The sequence below is a fragment of the Lissotriton vulgaris genome, chromosome 6 (genome assembly GCF_964263255.1).
Source record: "Lissotriton vulgaris chromosome 6, aLisVul1.2, whole genome shotgun sequence".
NCBI classification, from domain to species: domain Eukaryota; kingdom Metazoa; phylum Chordata; class Amphibia; order Caudata; family Salamandridae; genus Lissotriton; species Lissotriton vulgaris.
The window spans coordinates 1791600440-1791617265 of record NC_141694.1 but is presented as its reverse complement, the minus strand read 5'-3'; the positions used below and the strand labels follow the sequence as shown (position 1 = coordinate 1791617265).

At 46.1% G+C, this 16826-nt stretch overlaps 1 protein-coding gene across 1 annotated transcript in view; it reads right to left on the bottom strand.

Annotated features, from left to right (window-relative positions):
• The window catches only part of CLU (clusterin), a 170120-nt gene extending 160119 nt beyond the window's left edge, over positions 1–10001 (bottom strand). Inside the window, exon 1 of the mRNA XM_086928054.1 lies at positions 9657–10001. The gene's annotated coding sequence lies outside the window, so the exon portion shown is untranslated. The remainder of the gene's footprint in view (positions 1–9656) is intronic.
• Positions 10002–16826: the final 6825 nt, after the last annotated feature.

Here is a 16826-nt window from a genome sequence, read left to right as displayed (position 1 = left end):
GTTTACAATCTCCGGGGAGGTGCAGTATTGGTGGTGTAGCTAAGCATGGCGGGGAGCAGTGCACTAGTGCCAGTGTATCAATAATCCTATGTGTTTTTGGTGATACGGGGGCAAAACACGGTGGGGGATCGGACAGAGAGCTGTGTAAATCTAGCGATAGCAAGGTGTCAGTTACACTATGTGGAAGTCAGTCCACATCCTCGAGGCATCCAAATCTATTGTAGGTAGGGACCCCATTCCACCCTCCATTTGCGCCTTGCCAGAAGTTAGGTATCCCTCCCTGCGCACAGTTTCGTGCCGGCATCGTATTCCAGTTCCAGTTTCCCCCCGTTTGAGATTGTAAATGCAGGGGAAATTGCGGGGGATAGAAGTAGGTTAGTGATCTAGTTGCAATGGGAGAATTGGGTCCATGATTCCTCCATGAATGTAAAAAATGTGCAGTATTGGGATCTTCAAATGAGACTATAACACAATCACCTGGGATAGATTTGTGCGATGTGGCTATCCAGGGGACGCGTCGCACCATAAGAATTTTACTCCTCAGGTGATTGGGCAATGGTCTATTCACATTGAGCCAATGAATTACCTTATTTTTTAAAGACCCAAAATCCTCCTGCTGGTGGTACTGAATTTCAGGCACCCCTGTGAGCACTACTACGTATGGTCTAACATCTGGGGGAAGATCAACATAACCCCTATGACGATTTTTAGAATATTTTTGTCTCTGTGTATTCGTATCGTGTTCTTTGGCCCTCGGGGCAGCCTGAAGTTCCGGAGCTGTTAAGGATGGAGCCGGCACCTCATTTGCTCTTACCGCTACTCTATTGTCATTGATGGTCGCAGGAACCTTATGCCGGGGCTTTGGAACAGGTTTGGTTACCGTGGGTACTGGCGGGGTGACAACCACTACTGGAGGAATATTGGTCACTGGTGGTTGGCTAGATGATTTATTATCAGGAATGGTCAGGGTGGCAAGGTTTAGGATGCTTTTTTCAGTTTCGAGGAGCTGGGTTTCTATATGGGAAAGTCTGAGTTCTAAAGGGGTCAGCAGTTTTTTTAACGTTTCCCACACTATCGTTAAGAATTCAACATCCTTCCCTTCAATCATACATTGTGGCACCCCACCATTTTCATTTTCAATTACGAGATTCTCGTATTCCCCCATCGACTTAACTGGTCTAGAATCAGGGACTAATGGGTAACTATTTACCTTGGGAGCGGGTAGGTGGGATGGCTGGGCTATTACCTGAGAGGGCAGCTGGGCCTTTGCAACCTTGGCCTTTTTCCTAGAATAGGCGGTAGTGTTATTACGCTTTCGTTTTTGATTTAAGCCTCTTGGAGGATTAGGGGGGGTTCTCACACTCACACTCCTACCCTTGCATTCTGTAATAGGTGGAGTACCCGTGGGAGGCCCGTCTACCCCTCCCACCCTGGGTAGTAGTGAGGGGGCTTCCTGCTGAGATCCAGCCTCCAATACTAAAACTGTGGGAGGCGAGGCTGGGTGATTGTGGATGACTGCCTGTGTTAGGATTGGTGCTGGGCCCATTATGTGATCCGGTGTTTTCGCAAAAGCAAAGTGACCCAGAGAGGATTTCTTGGCGTTGGCCATCTCCTGGGAGAGCCTTCTTGCAGCATCAAGTTCAATGGAGACCCTATGCTGCATCTTATTGATCTCCTTGTCTATTGCAATATTGGTTCTGGTGATGAAATCATCAAGTGTTCCGTTTTGTAGCTTCCCCTTAGCTGCCCTGCTTCTGTACTCACGTGTAGACATCGTTCTTTGAACTCTGCGTGCACCGCTAGGAAATGTGATGACTACAACAATGGAAGTGGGGCCAAGGGGTGTAGCCGGGACCGGACTCACCCGTACTCGAACGGCCTCAAACGGCCCGCTCTTTGCCCGGTTTTCGCCCCGAGCTCCGCCCCGCGCGCGTCCCGCGATGCGCGTTACCAGGCCCGCTTATAGTTGACAGGGAGGCGTGGCACTGGGAGGGGGCGCGGCTCGGGCGGGAAGAGGAACCAGCTGTCGGTGTTTGCAGGAATGCTGGTCCTCGCAGTCCCGCTCGCCACGCCTCTCACCTCCTCTGCGGAGGTGATTCACTGCACACAGGGGTCCAAAGGAAAGCAGGGACGTTGGTGAGCTACTCCTGTAGCAGGGAACAGAATCCAACCTTGTGATCCTCTCTCGAGCGGCTCCCGCGGAGCGGGGGCCGCGAGAGGTAAAGAGCAGTCAGGTGGGAGGCGTGGCCCTGGGAGGGGGCGCGGCTCGGGCGGGAAGAGGAACCAGCTGTCGGTGTTTGCAGGAATGCTGGTCCTCGCAGTCCCGCTCGCCGCGCCTCTCACCTCCTCTGCGGCCACGAAGGTGATTCACTGCACACAGGGGTCCAAAGGAAAGCAGAGACGTTGGTGAGCTACTCCTGTAGCAGGGAACAGAATCCAACCTTGTGATCCTCTCTCGAGCGGCACCACACCAATCACCATATGGAACTCCGCTCCACCTGATCACGAGTGCCCGGTGTCCCAGCACTTGGTTTTCTCTGGTGTTGAAACGCAGAACTCGATTTTACCAGCGGGGAATTTCTGCTGGTAAATCGCATAAGGGTTTGGCAGAGACAGCACCAACACGCGTTGCCCCAATCCCTGATGGCATTCTTCTCCTTCCTGTCCCACACAGAAGTCCCCACCCATCATTTACTATCTAATCAGAGCAGGTGATGAATGTGTTTGGTAAACCCCTCGGAATAGGGAATTATTGCACATAATTCTTCACATTAATTGCATGCCAACACACTTATTCCCCATTCCTAGCAGTTTACATTGTAAAAGAAGAACTTTCATGTTGAGATACCGGCCGGAAATTCCAGCCACTGGGAATCTCTGCATTGCATTCTGCCTAACCCAGAATCTGGGCCAATATAGTGCATTCTCTTGCCACCTAACTCACCACACATTGCATATACTTGCATTTCCTGAGGTGCAAACTGAATGCAAATACTGGGCTAGATTTACGAAGATGTGACTCAGTGCAACGCAGCTAGACAAGTACCTGTGCTGCGGCATATGGAGAGGCCAGGAATGGCTACATCTACTAAGATATGACACATTCCTGCTCTCTCCCTCCGCTGGCGCACATGGTGCAGTCTTGCGCCAACGCAGGCAGCCTTGCAGGTTTGCTACTGGTTGTAAATATGGGAATGCACCAAAACACATGGGTGGATGTGGGTGGATCCAAGGGCAGAGTAAAGCAAGGCAGCAGCTTGCGCTGCACTGCATTACTTCAATGCCACACAGAGCCACGCGAGGTGGCTTTGCGCGGCATAGTAAATCTCAATTAAGGCTTGCGTAGCCCTTACGTCACCTGTGATGCAAGGGCAATTCAATCCTTTCATAGATCTGGCCCCCTGTGTTCATGACGTCAGTGGCATATACTACAGGTACATAGATCTCTATCACGAATGAGTAAAGGAATGTGGTGCACACATAGATCCCTTCATTACCACCAGCTTATGTAACAAAGAGCTCTCACAAATGCTTTACTTCCAAGGGAACAGACACTGCATAGCACTTGAGAAAAGTGGAGCACCAGGAGCTATAGGAGTTTACTTTTGCAAATTTCATCAGCCAACAGGATCAAGATCCTTTGCCAAGCTTTCTCCCGCCTTGACCCTGTATGTGCGAAACTTGTCCCAAAGCATGCACGTCAGACTAAACACGGGCTTTGGATGTGTCAGAAAAGACTTGAACACTCACCCCTTCTCACTCCCCCTCTCACAGCACCTGTCCTTACCTCGCCCTATGATTCTGCTATGGAATTTAGGCCCAGATTTTTAAAGATTTTGTGTCTGGTTTGCATTACTTTTTTAACGCAGACCCAACGCAAAGTCTATTGGTGTAGATTACAATTCAATTTTGATTTGCGTTGGATAGTAACCCAAAGTAACAGAACCCAGTGCAAACCAATGCACTGCCCTGCGTTACTTTGTGTCACGCGTTGTTTCATGGGTGGTGCATGGTCATTTCCATGCAACCACTCATGGGTTCTGGCGCAACCATCTATGGGATTTGATGCATTTCCGTATCTCTAAAGGATTGTAGATAGAAATTTGTATCAAAATCCTGCACCTCCCAAAGGTAGGCACAGCAAGGAGAATTTATTTTAATTTCAACTGTTTTTTAGTTCTTTGCATGCGTTCTGCATTCAAAGAGGAAGATGCCTTTAAAGCATAGTTTTTGTACAGGAAGGAACTCCTTCCAGCAAAAAAAACCATGCTGTTCACAATGCAGAAACCCTTGCACTATGGCACAAGGGTGCTTGCGTTGGTGCATGGCTGCGAAAAGTGTGCACAGAAATCAGAACTTTGCCAATTATTAGTAGATACGTGAACTTGCAACGCTTCATTACGTGAATTCTCTGTAAATCCTGATCCAAATGTTTGCCCATTACCCTAAGTTGGCTGTAAAGCACTTTGCGGCCTTTTGGCCTGGTTTGTGCTATAAAAATCTCATAAATAAAATGGATCTGACCCTGCTATTCACTTACTGCTTGCCTTGTGACTTACATAAGCTATAACTATTACCGAGTATACACGATAAGTCCTCAGGGATGTCCCTTCCTAGATCGTACTCCTGTGTACATATTACAACAATGACTGCACATCGGTATCAATTTACCAGCATCTGTTGTATGACTAGTGGTATAATGGCAAATCTTTCATCTCACACGACCGGTGGTACCGTCTGGGGTCCATGCATCTCTAACGTCACACTAGTGTTGCAATGTAACTGTTACCTCACATATGGTAAAGTGCAGGAATCTATTGCATCTGTTATCTCACACGATTGGTCTTATCGGGCAGAGTTTACATGCATCTGTTATTTCACACAAGTGGTGGTACAGTGCCGAGTCTACCTGCATCTGTTATTTTACGAGTGGTGGTGCAGTGCTGAGCTTACCTGCATCTGTTATTTCACACGAATGGTGGTACAGTGCGGAGTCTACCTGCATCTGTTATTTTACGAGCGGTGGTGCAGTGCCGAGCCTACCTGCATCTGTTATTTCCACGAGTGGTGGTACAGTGCCAAGTCTAGCTGCATCTGTTATTTCACACGAGTGGTGGTACAGTGCTGAGCCTACCTTCATCGGTTATTTCACAAGTGGTGGTACACTGCCAAGCCTACCTGCATCTGTTATTTTGCGAGCGGTGGTGCAGTGCCGAGCCTACCTGCATCTGTAATTTCACACCAGTGGTGGTAAAGTGCCGAGTTTAGCTGCATCTGTTCTTTCACACGAGTGGTAGTGCAGTGCAGAGTCTACCTGCAGCTGTTATTGTACGAGGGGTGGTGCAGTGCCGAGCCTACCTGCATCTGTAATTTCACACAAATGGTGGTACGGTGCTGAGTCTAGCTGCATCTGTTATTTCACTCAAGTGGTGGTACAGTGCCGAGTCTAGCTGCATCTGTTATTTCACACGAGTGGTGGTACAGTGCCGAGTCTACCTGCATCTGTTATTTTACGAGGGGTGGTGCAGTGCCAAGCCTACCTGCATCTGTTATTTCACACGAGTGGTGGTACAGTGCCGAGTCTACCTGCATCTGTTATTTTACAAGCGGTGATGCAGTGCTGAGCCTACCTGCATCTGTTATTTCACACGAGTGGTGGTACAGTGCAGAGTCTACCTGCAGCTGTTATTTTACGAGGGGTGGTGCAGTGCCGAGCCTACCTGCATCTGTTATTTCACACGAGTGGTGGTACAGTGCCGAGTCTAGCTGCATCTGTTATTTCACACGAGTGGTGGTACAGTGCCGAGTCTACCTGCATCTGTTATTTTACGAGTGGTGGTGCAGTGCTGAGCCTACCTGTATCTGTTATTTTACGTGAGGTGGTGCAGTGCTGAGCCTACCTGCATCTGTTATTTCACACAAATGGTGGTACAGTGCGGAGTCTACCTTCATCTGTTATTTTACGAGCGGTGGTGCAGTGCCGAGCCTACCTGCATCTGTTATTTCCATGAGTGGTGGTACAGTGCCAAGTCTAGCTGCATCTGTTATTTCACACGAGTGGTGGTACAGTGCAGAGTCTACCTGCAGCTGTTATTTTACGAGGGGTGGTGCAGTGCCGAGCCTACCTGCATCTGTAATTTCACACAAATGGTGGTACAGTGCCGAGTCTAGCTGCATCTGTTATTTCACACGAGTGGTGGTACAGTGCCGAGTCTAGCTGCATCTGTTATTTTACGAGGGGTGGTGCAGTGCCGAGCCTACCTGCATCTGTTATTTCACACGAGTGGTGGTACAGTGCTGAGTCTACCTGCATCTGTTATTTTACAAGCGGTGATGCAGTGCCGAGCCTACCTGCATCTGTTATTTCACACGAGTGGTGGTACAGTGCAGAGTCTACCTGCAGCTGTTATTTTACGAGGGGTGGTGCAGTGCCGAGCCTACCTGCATCTGTTATTTCACACGAGTGGTGGTACAGTGCCGAGTCTACCTGCATCTGTTATTTTACGAGTGGTGGTGCAGTGCTGAGCCTACCTGTATCTGTTATTTTACGTGAGGTGGTGCAGTGCTGAGCCTACCTGCATCTGTTATTTCACACAAATGGTGGTACAGTGCGGAGTCTACCTTCATCTGTTATTTTACGAGCGGTGGTGCAGTGCCGAGCCTACCTGCATCTGTTATTTCCACGAGTGGTGGTACAGTGCCAAGTCTAGCTGCATCTGTTATTTCACACGAGTGGTGGTACAGTGCAGAGTCTACCTGCAGCTGTTATTTTACGAGGGGTGGTGCAGTGCCGAGCCTACCTGCATCTGTAATTTCACACAAATGGTGGTACAGTGCCGAGTCTAGCTGCATCTGTTATTTCACACGAGTGGTGGTACAGTGCCGAGTCTAGCTGCATCTGTTATTTTACGAGGGGTGGGGCAGTGCCGAGCCTACCTGCATCTGTTATTTCACACGAGTGGTGGTACAGTGCTGAGTCTACCTGCATCTGTTATTTTACAAGCGGTGATGCAGTGCCGAGCCTACCTGCATCTGTTATTTCACACGAGTGGTGGTACAGTGCAGAGTCTACCTGCAGCTGTTATTTTACGAGGGGTGGTGCAGTGCCGAGCCTACCTGCATCTGTTATTTCACACGAGTGGTGGCACAGTGCCGAGTCTAGCTGCATCTGTTATTTCACACGAGTGGTGGTACAGTGCCGAGTCTAGCTGCATCTGTTATTTCACACGAGTGGTGGTACAGTGCCGAGTCTAGCTGCATCTGTTATTTCACACGAGTGGTGGTACAGTGCCGAGTCTAGCTGCTTCTGTTATTTCACACGAGTGGTGGTACATTTCCGAGTCTAGCTGCATCTGTTATTTCACACTTGTGGTGGTACACTGCCGAGCCTACCTTTATCGGTTATTTCATGAGTGGTGGTACAGTGCCGAGCCTAGCTGCATGTTATCGCTCACAACAATTTACAATGCCAAAAGGGCTTGCATCTGTTATTTCACGAGTGGTGGTACAGAGGTTGGTGCAGTGTTGACTGTACTTGTACATTTTCTCTTGCCCTACTGGTCGTACAGTGTTGAGTATACTTGCATCTGTTATCTCCCATGACTGTTGGTTCAGAACTGAGTGTGCTTGCATTTGTTATAGCAATAGTGGTGGTACAGTGCTCAGTCTACCAGTTTTTTTTATTTCACACGAATGGTTGGATAGTGCACAGGGTACTTGTACATTATCTCACAATGCTGCTGCTACAGTGTACATGTGAATGTTACCTCAGACTACTGGTGGTACAGTGCAGAGTATACGTGCATCTGTTATCGCACGAGTGGTGCTACAGTGCTGAATGTATGTTATGTCACACGACTGGTGATCCAGCGCCGAATGTACATGCATGTTATCAACGGCTGGTGGTTGCAGCATGCGTCCATCACTCCATCCATACAAGGTAAAGCGCCTACAGCTGTATGTTGTGATCTCATGACTATTTTTAGGGTTTATAGGCCCTGAACATGGCAAACAAAAATAAGAGCTTCTCAAAAACACTTTATATACCACATACAATACGTCTATAATCTACAAAAAGCCATGAATCAGACCAGTAGTTTTTGTAATTTATTTATCTAGTACACAAATATATATAATGTATTCGTCCTAAGTACAAAAAAATCTTTTTATATTATTAATTTTTCTAAAAACACGAAAGGTGGTACATATAACAATGTAGTTGTGAGCACCCACAAATACAAGCAACCAGTACATATATTACGTATAATACAGCACAAGCATGCCAAGGAAACACATAATCAATCACAGCACAATGATAACAGTAACAACATTTATCAAGGAACTATACAAAACGCTAAGCAGAACAATAGTCACATAACAAATAATAAATAAGTTACATTGAATAAAAATTGTTACAAAAAGTACAGGTCTGATTCATAGCTTTTTGTACACTATAGACGCATTGCATGTGGTATATAAAGTGTTTTGGAGAAGCGCTTGTTCTTGTTTGCCGTGTTAAGCTTCCCTGCTCTCTTCTCCAGTCCAAACATATCAAATTAAGTCAGGGACCCTCTTGTATTCTCTTTATAGACCCTGAAGCTCCGATACGAATTCCCTCCACACTATTTGGAACTCGCTGTTTGATCCTCGTCAAATGGCTTGATCTGTCTGCCTATGTTCCATCAGAGGGGGTGGGTAGGTAGCAGGCTACCTCCATATATCACCAGACATAAAAAGCCATGTTTACATATAGCGCTTTGCGCCCCCACCTGTAGCACTGTGCCAGGTCACACGCAGCGCTTTAGAATGAGCCGCTTTACTTCGATAATTACAAGGACCTCCGACAGTGGAATTAGAGGGGGTTTATTTCATCTGCAGCTACTAGCATTTCATGTATCCCAAGGGGGTGCTCTTCAAGGGCAGGGCCTGGGGGCCGTCCAGGCCGAACCAGGGGCAAGATAACACGAGTGCAATATAATCAACGTCTTTATTATTAACGCGATATGACAAATATTAGGACTCCCCCCGCCCCTTCCAACAACTGCAGCTTCCAATAGACCGAAGGAAACTGGCATGAAGCCAGACACCCTCACCCATCTGTACACCAAGTGCATCCTCGCGTGCGCACCACTCTCAGCAAGGTCACCGCGCGGAGAGGTCACCGCATAATCACAGGACGGTTATGATCTTCCGTCTCCCACCTAGCGATGGGGCTCTGTGCGCTGCAAACCGCGCCAGTGTTTTAAATGGGCAAGCGCTGGCAGGTGCAACACTTTTAATGGGAAAGCACCTGCACTTCTCAGTAGCAAACAGATGCTTCTGGATAGTGAGTACCTGCACCTCTATATTTCAGTTTCAAGCATCAAACAGCAAGTGTTATTAATTCGGTCGACCTCGGAACAATAAAAGCCTTAAGGAGTCCCCACGCACCAACCAGCCCTGTTATCTCCTAGTGCCGCAGGGTCAAGTCCTAGCTCTGCAGCGAGTGCATCAACCTTCTAAGCTACAACTACGCACAGCTGGAACTATACTGCGCGCTTCCTCGCGGGACTGCGTCATGGTGTGGCCGTGTGGGGCAAACGCGCACCAGCAGCGATCCTCCCAGAAGCATCTTCTACCCTCTTGCACCATCCCCTGGGTGCTGGAATGATACTCACCGGCAGCTGCGGTACGCCTCCTTCCGTGAGTCTGCGCAGATGACCTCGGGCCCGGCGAGCGCTGGGGGTATTTATACCTCTCCGGCTCCCAGCATCCGCAGCATCAGTGAGTCAGCGGGGAGGAATGCACCCGGAGCTTTCTAGAATCGCATCCGCTGCTCAGTGATGCGCACAGATCTCCACTAGAGGGCGCCGCTGGACAACCTATCTATCCATTCTTTATTATCCCTGAAGGGTTTAGAGTCGGGCTGTTGCAGTGCGAACGCTGCCTTGTTTGCAGGGGAAAAAATCGTGGGGCGACCGCACCAATATTGCAATCAATTGCACAATCCCCCGAAACGTTCCGATCCCGCGTGCAATTACTCACACTTTCCCGAAACGATCATAACAATAATATAGCATCGGCTATAACATATGGACTAGTTTCAAAATACTATAAATAACAGGTGTCAACCAGGGCTGGGCTGGAACCCAAAGCAGCCCTGGGAATGGTCTCTGAGCAGTCCCCGGGGAAGCGCTGCCTGGCCCCGGGAGGCTGGAATCCCTGCTTACTGCTTTTATTACTGAAGGCTGATATTACTGCAGCACCACAAAACCAGCCTCCTGTATCAAAACCGGCCCCCATCCTTCCAGTCTCCCGGGAAACGCCCGACCCCCATTCGGCCAGGCCGGCGGCCCTGCTGTTTGCTAATATCACAGGGACTCATTTTCACCCTCAGATTAACAGCTGAGCTCATTCTGGTGCTAATGATGCGAAACATACTGCAGATGCGTGTTTATATGTTTGAACTTCTAGGTAAGTGGGTGCATTCTGGGAGATGTACGTTATGTACCTTGGTGTCCCACACTCCCTCGTGCGACACTTGCCAATGTCAACATCGGAAGCTTGCTGACGTCAGAGTCTAGACCAGCAAACATTATCCTTCAGAACCAGCTCTGTGAAATCCGCCAAACACATGCAGACGTTCCTGCAGCAAACGGTCAAACTCACTGCAAAACATTAACAAGAAAAACGGTAGTGGTGCTTCCTATAAGGAAAGAACTGCACATACATTAGCTGACGTAGTTTGAATAGTAGTACTGAGTTTACAGTGTAAACTGGAATCTTAAATTAAAGACGGAGTGCTGCACAGACCACTGTCACTCACTACCAAGAGTGACTGATGCCCGTCAAAGACTGGCAAATACAAAGCTATAAATAGGGGTCAAGAAGAGTACAATCCTTAAGCACCAATAGGCATTAAATGACTCGATAGTCACAATACACAAACACATCAGTCCAATTAGATGTCTTGAGATCTTCCTTGTTAGACAGGATAACAGAACCAAAGTTCATATTGTAAATTTTCTTTATTTGAAGTTACGTCACGTAGATTCAACAAAAACAGCCGACACGTGTTTCGTCAGTACCATCAGTTGGTACAATGACTTTCTCAAGGCTTAACAGGCAAAATTGCCAAAAGATGCGTCAAGGTCTTGTCTATATAAGAATATAACTTAAAAAGCAGGAACCTAGCATGTATACGGTGAGGATGAGTGCCAGGACTTAGATATTAATCGGAAATTGAGGTCCCAGGCAATGGTCTTGATAATAAAAAGGCTTCACCCTACCCGTTGTAACGTTCCACTATGTAAATCTGGACTGGTGATCATCCACACAGTGTAATATATTTGGTGTCAATGTAGCGTTCGGTATGTAAACCAGAAATAAAGAAAATTAAAGCCCCGACACCAATTAGAAGGGACAGCAAGGTCGTGTGAAGTACCGGAATTGAGTAAACGGTGGCAGATAAGCAGATCGCAAAGTGTCAGCGAACCAAAGCGCTGTCCCAAAGTCTCTAGATGCTGCAAATAAGCAGAAAGGTCCGCATAGTGACTAAATAATAGAAAGCTTTCTATTATGATTGCGTGTGGACCCAGAGGGGGGATAGCACGTTGTTGATTATCTTAGTGACTATTTAGTCTGGCGCTCTACTGAGAGGACTGTTTTCTTGGGCTCGTCATTATGCGGACCTTTCTGCTTAATTGCAGCATCTAGAGACTTTGGGACAGCGCTTTGGTTCGCTGACACTTTGCGATCTGCTTATCTGCCACCGTTTACTCAATTCCGGTACTTCACACGACCTTGCTGTCCCTTCTAATTGGTGTCGGGGCTTTAATTTTCTTTATTTCTGGTTTACATACCGAACGCTACATTGACACCAAATATATTACACTGTGTGGATGATCACCAGTCCAGATTTACATAGTGGAACGTTACAACGGGTAGGGTGAAGCCTTTTTATTATCAAGACCATTGCCTGGGACCTCAATTTCCGATTAATATCTAAGTCCTGGCACTCATCCTCACCGTATACATGCTAGGTTCCTGCTTTTTAAGTTATATTCTTATATAGACAAGACCTCAACGCATCTTTTGGCAATTTTGCCTGTTAAGCCTTGAGAAAGTCATTGTACCAACTGATGGTACTGACGAAACACGTGTCGGCTGTTTTTGTTGAATCTACGTGACGTAACTTCAAATAAAGAAAATTTACAATATGAACTTTTGGTTCTGTTATCCTGTCTAACAAGGAAGATCTCAAGACATCTAATTGGACTGATGTGTTTGTGTATTGTGACTATCGAGTCATTCAATGCCTATTGGTGCTTAAGGATTGTGCTCTTCTTGGTCCCCATTTATCACTGCAAAACATGCTAAACACACTTAGCAAACATCTGGAAAGAGGTCATTCAATTCACCCAGAGACTTTGGGAAGCGGCCATTAAAGCAAATGAAGGTTTTTGGAAAGAGGCCACTGAATAAACACAAAAATTTGTCGGCTGGACTATGAAACAAATATGGCTTTTGGAAAGAGGTGATGAAACAATTGCAGAACCTTCTGATCTGGGCGTTTAAACATGGATGAAACTACCCACGCCAAGAACAAGGCACTGTTTGCGCACCTGCACGGAGCAGACCAAGTCCTCAGAAAGGGGTGTGTTGAAATGTGCTTGTAAAGGTAACACTCAAGACAGCATGGACTGCATCTCTCTCTGAGGAGCGAAGTGTTATTTTAACAGCACTGCTGGGCAGGCCGGCGGGGCTGGGGCTCTCGCCTCCACCATTGCTCTGGGTTCCTTTCCCCCCATCAAGGCATGGCTTGGTTGGATAGTGGCCTGCACTGCATTGGAGAAGGTTCCATGCACTCCTTGAATAGATGGCAGCTCTCGGAAACCTCCTGCCTTCATGGTGAACCCAGGAGTTTACTTTTATTTATTTATTTGTGGTTTTATAGAGCGCAGACTTGTCCCAAGGAGGCATCAGAGCGCTTTTCAAAAGAGCTGAAATCTAAGAATAGCAAAAGGAAAATGTGAAGATACCCACTAGGGGGGCACAGGGAAATAATGCGCTTCACGCATAGTCATGAAATCGTATAGCAATTTAAAGCAGGTGATAGGGGTCAATGGAATGGACGCTGTCCACAAGATAATAATCCACAGTTGGTGCTGGGTGAGGGTGAGATGCAGCCACCGAGAGAGAGGACGCAGGAGGATTTAGCCCAGCTGTTTGAAGAGAAGAGCTTTGAGGTCGTTTTTGGAGGAGTAAAGACGTCATCAGACTAAGGCTCAGAGAGAGGGGGTTCCAAATTACTGGGCCGCACCCGAAGCTGCGCATCGACAGGGAAAGAGGACTGGCTGCTTGTTCAAAATTGTACTCTTGAGTCAAGTGCTCCAGTGACTTAAGGGAATTGGTCCAGATCAGGAGAGTTTGGCCAGTGCCAGAGCCCTTGATAGGAGGCCACTGCAGTGTGCAGCGCCCATTGCCCTTGCCAGCGCTGCAAATGACAGCACCAACCCAACTACTAACCATCACCTCTCCTAGAAGCGGGACAATTCAGACTATTCCAAGTCCCCAGAGCTTTAAGAATGGCTTTGGCAGCAGGTATTAGTCATTTTAAATGCTGGTTGAATTTATAAACAGCTGTTGTAGTGTTCAACACTAAATTAGACAAACACCGCCACCATGTGGCAGCCTATTATAACTGCCAGTGTTGACATTCAAGTTCCTGTGCTCGGCACCGACTCAAATTAAGCACTGGGCTGGCCTCACCCTGGAGTAATGTATTCTGCTGACCTCGCTGTAGTAATCTGGAAAGGCTGTTCGGTTGCCTACCGTACCCAGATATTGAAAAGTCTGCCTTTAACTAAAAATAACTTTTCCTGCTGACACTCATTCCTGTGGTGAGGAGGATATAAAAGAAATCTCTGGCAAGATTTCTCTCTCTTCTTCTGCTAGTGCATCTGCTTTGAAGTGCTGCTCATGCTCTGTCTGCGGGCCCCAGCACGTGCATCAGCCCAGGTCCCCTGAGAGGTGCATGAGTGAGATGACTTCTCAGGGTAGCATAGTTCTCCACCTAGGAGTGTGATCAAATCAACACCGTCAACAGACCGAGATAACAACGTTATCAAATGCATTCAGACCTATAACAGCTGGAAGTGTATCTTGTTACCACACTCAGACCTGTGCCGCTACCGAGAACAAGGGACAACTGTAAGATTTCCACTTTCAGATCACAAGAGGAAACCCATAAACCACCGAACTGCACTTAGATCCAACTTATAAGTTAAGGGAGAAAACCCAACATCTTAAACCGACACAATTATGAAGGCAACTTTGGCATTTCCATGAATTTCAGGACATTAGTTCCAGCACCATATTGAGAGTACAATTCATACAGTCGTATCGCGAGCATGGCAACATCACAAGAACAGCTCGGGCCGCAGGGACCACTGCCTCAAAAATATGGGTCAGAGAGGCGGGTCTAGAGGCTAAGGGACTCACAGGCTAAAAACAAAAATACCTGCACATATTACCAGGTGATGGTCCAATACCAACATAACTATGAATTAATTGTATAAGAATTATAATTTCAAAGCAGCAGAAAACATAAATGCTTTGGAAAACCAGGTGATTACTACCAATCGGCTACTGTCAGGAGACTGTTGTGTTTGTATGCCAATAGCATCTGCTCAATTGAGAAGAACAAACACATAGGTTCAACATCGTCCATAACAAAGACACAACTCAAGGACAATGAAGTCAAATTAATTCTTAATAAGCTCCTGGAACATCACTGGACTCGGGAGGCATGTTTTTCATACTGACAATAATTTAGTTGCATATTTTACTAAACATGGTGTGACCGTTTAAAGGAATCCAGGAAAACCACGCCTTTTCATGTGTCAAATTTTACGTCATTTGTAATGCTGTCCACTAAAAGCCAGCAGCTGGCTGATAAGGGGTGAGACCCTGAAACTGATCCCAGGATGCTTGTTTCCGGTCAAGGGAGGACCTGGAGTGGCAGTTCAGGCTGAAAAGAAAGTTAGGAAAGGTCTATAGCAAAGTGACAGACATTGATTAGATAGTACAATTGCATTCTAGCATACTGGTGTGTGGTCTTTTGGCGGTCGAGTACTACTACAAGTCCTTTTCTACCAGGAGCGTCACTATTTTCATCAAACCTCACAGGCAATGCTATGACCAGATCATCCTCCATAGTATCTTCCGCTCCTGGGACATCCTTTCTACTTTATCTTTAGGTAGATACAAAATATTCGCGCTAACAATTATACATCATTATTGCTCGCCTCCGGATATTTTATCAACTTGTGGAGAAAAAATACTCGCTTTCTTCACTATTGCTCTCATCACCTTACCATCTATTCACTGGAAGTTATCCTCGTGGAGGTTCTACAAATGTCAACACAAATAACGATCTGAATCTAAGCTACCTCCACTATACTGTTATACCACCTCCTTTTCTCTGATGTCATAACATCATATGACAAGTTATAGGACCACATCGTTCCACATTTCAAGATCTTAAGAAGCTGCTTTTACCGACTGACCTTTTATATCCACGCCACACCTAACTGTGAGTCCTGGACTCTTTGAAACTCTAACAATAGACGGTCACCTGAAGAAGGCTCAAGAGCCGAAACGCGCGTAGTGGTGTCTACCGCTTTGCCTTCATCACTGTATATATGTTTCATGTCTATTGATTTTGTATTTTCTCTTCTGTATTTTTTAATTCAAGACTATATAAAATTTAAACACATAATCACTTATAAAAACTATATATATAAAAAATAGTAGAAAACAAAAGAAAAATAGTTAACAACAATAAACAATAAAGCTCTATCAGAAATTATTTTGCTCATTGGTTTCTGTACACTAGTGGACTTTAATATACTGTTTCAGTCTAGGTTTTTATTTACAAAAAACCGCAAATTGTACTATCTAATCAATGTCTGTCACTTTGCTATAGACCTTTCCTAACTTTGTTTCTTCCCTATGTATAGCAAGTGCTACTATATTATATAGGGGTCCCCTTTTTCCAAATAGTGACAGTTCAGGCTGGACTGTTCCCATGAGGCACAAGTTCAAGACTGATTTGGTATGGCTGGGTCCAAACTGGGGTGGCGAAGTGAGCTACAGAACGATGATGGTTTCAGCCCAGATCTGTGACTGGGGGTGAGTGCCTGAAAAGTTTCAGGGAACCATCTATCAACTTGTGTTCACTAAAGCATATCAGGCAGAGCCTGCGGCAGTTTATTTACCCTAACAAATTTCAAATAAAGCTACGATGCCCAAGTCTAAGGGCCAGATGCATCAAAGGTTTTGCTCATTCTATGTCTATGGGAAAATGTTTTCTTACATATGTCCCTTAGACTAACTAACTCTAAAACATATTAATAGTTCTACTAGAGGACAGTAACAGAAATCAATCCCTCATTGTAAATGTGTACTTTTTCCACTCGATAATACCAAACAGGTACAACTCTGGAAAATGCTTGAAAATCTTGAAGAAATCTTTGAAAATTATACCAATTAACTTGGAATTTTGACAAGAGCTTTTAATAAAAACGAACTATTTCAAACATTTAAGACTCATTTTCTGAAGATCTACCAGACGTGGCATACAATATTCACCCGCCTGTCACACTAAACAACAAGAGAATGCCAAGTACAATCGAGAGACAAACACCTAACCATCCATTTGAGTTGGTACTCAGATCACTGAACAGAAGAACAGAGAAGGGTAGACCGGCAGAAGCAATATTTAATGCAGAAACTTCTAAAACAGCAATTGACTATACTTTTATGCACTATTCAAAATCTGACCT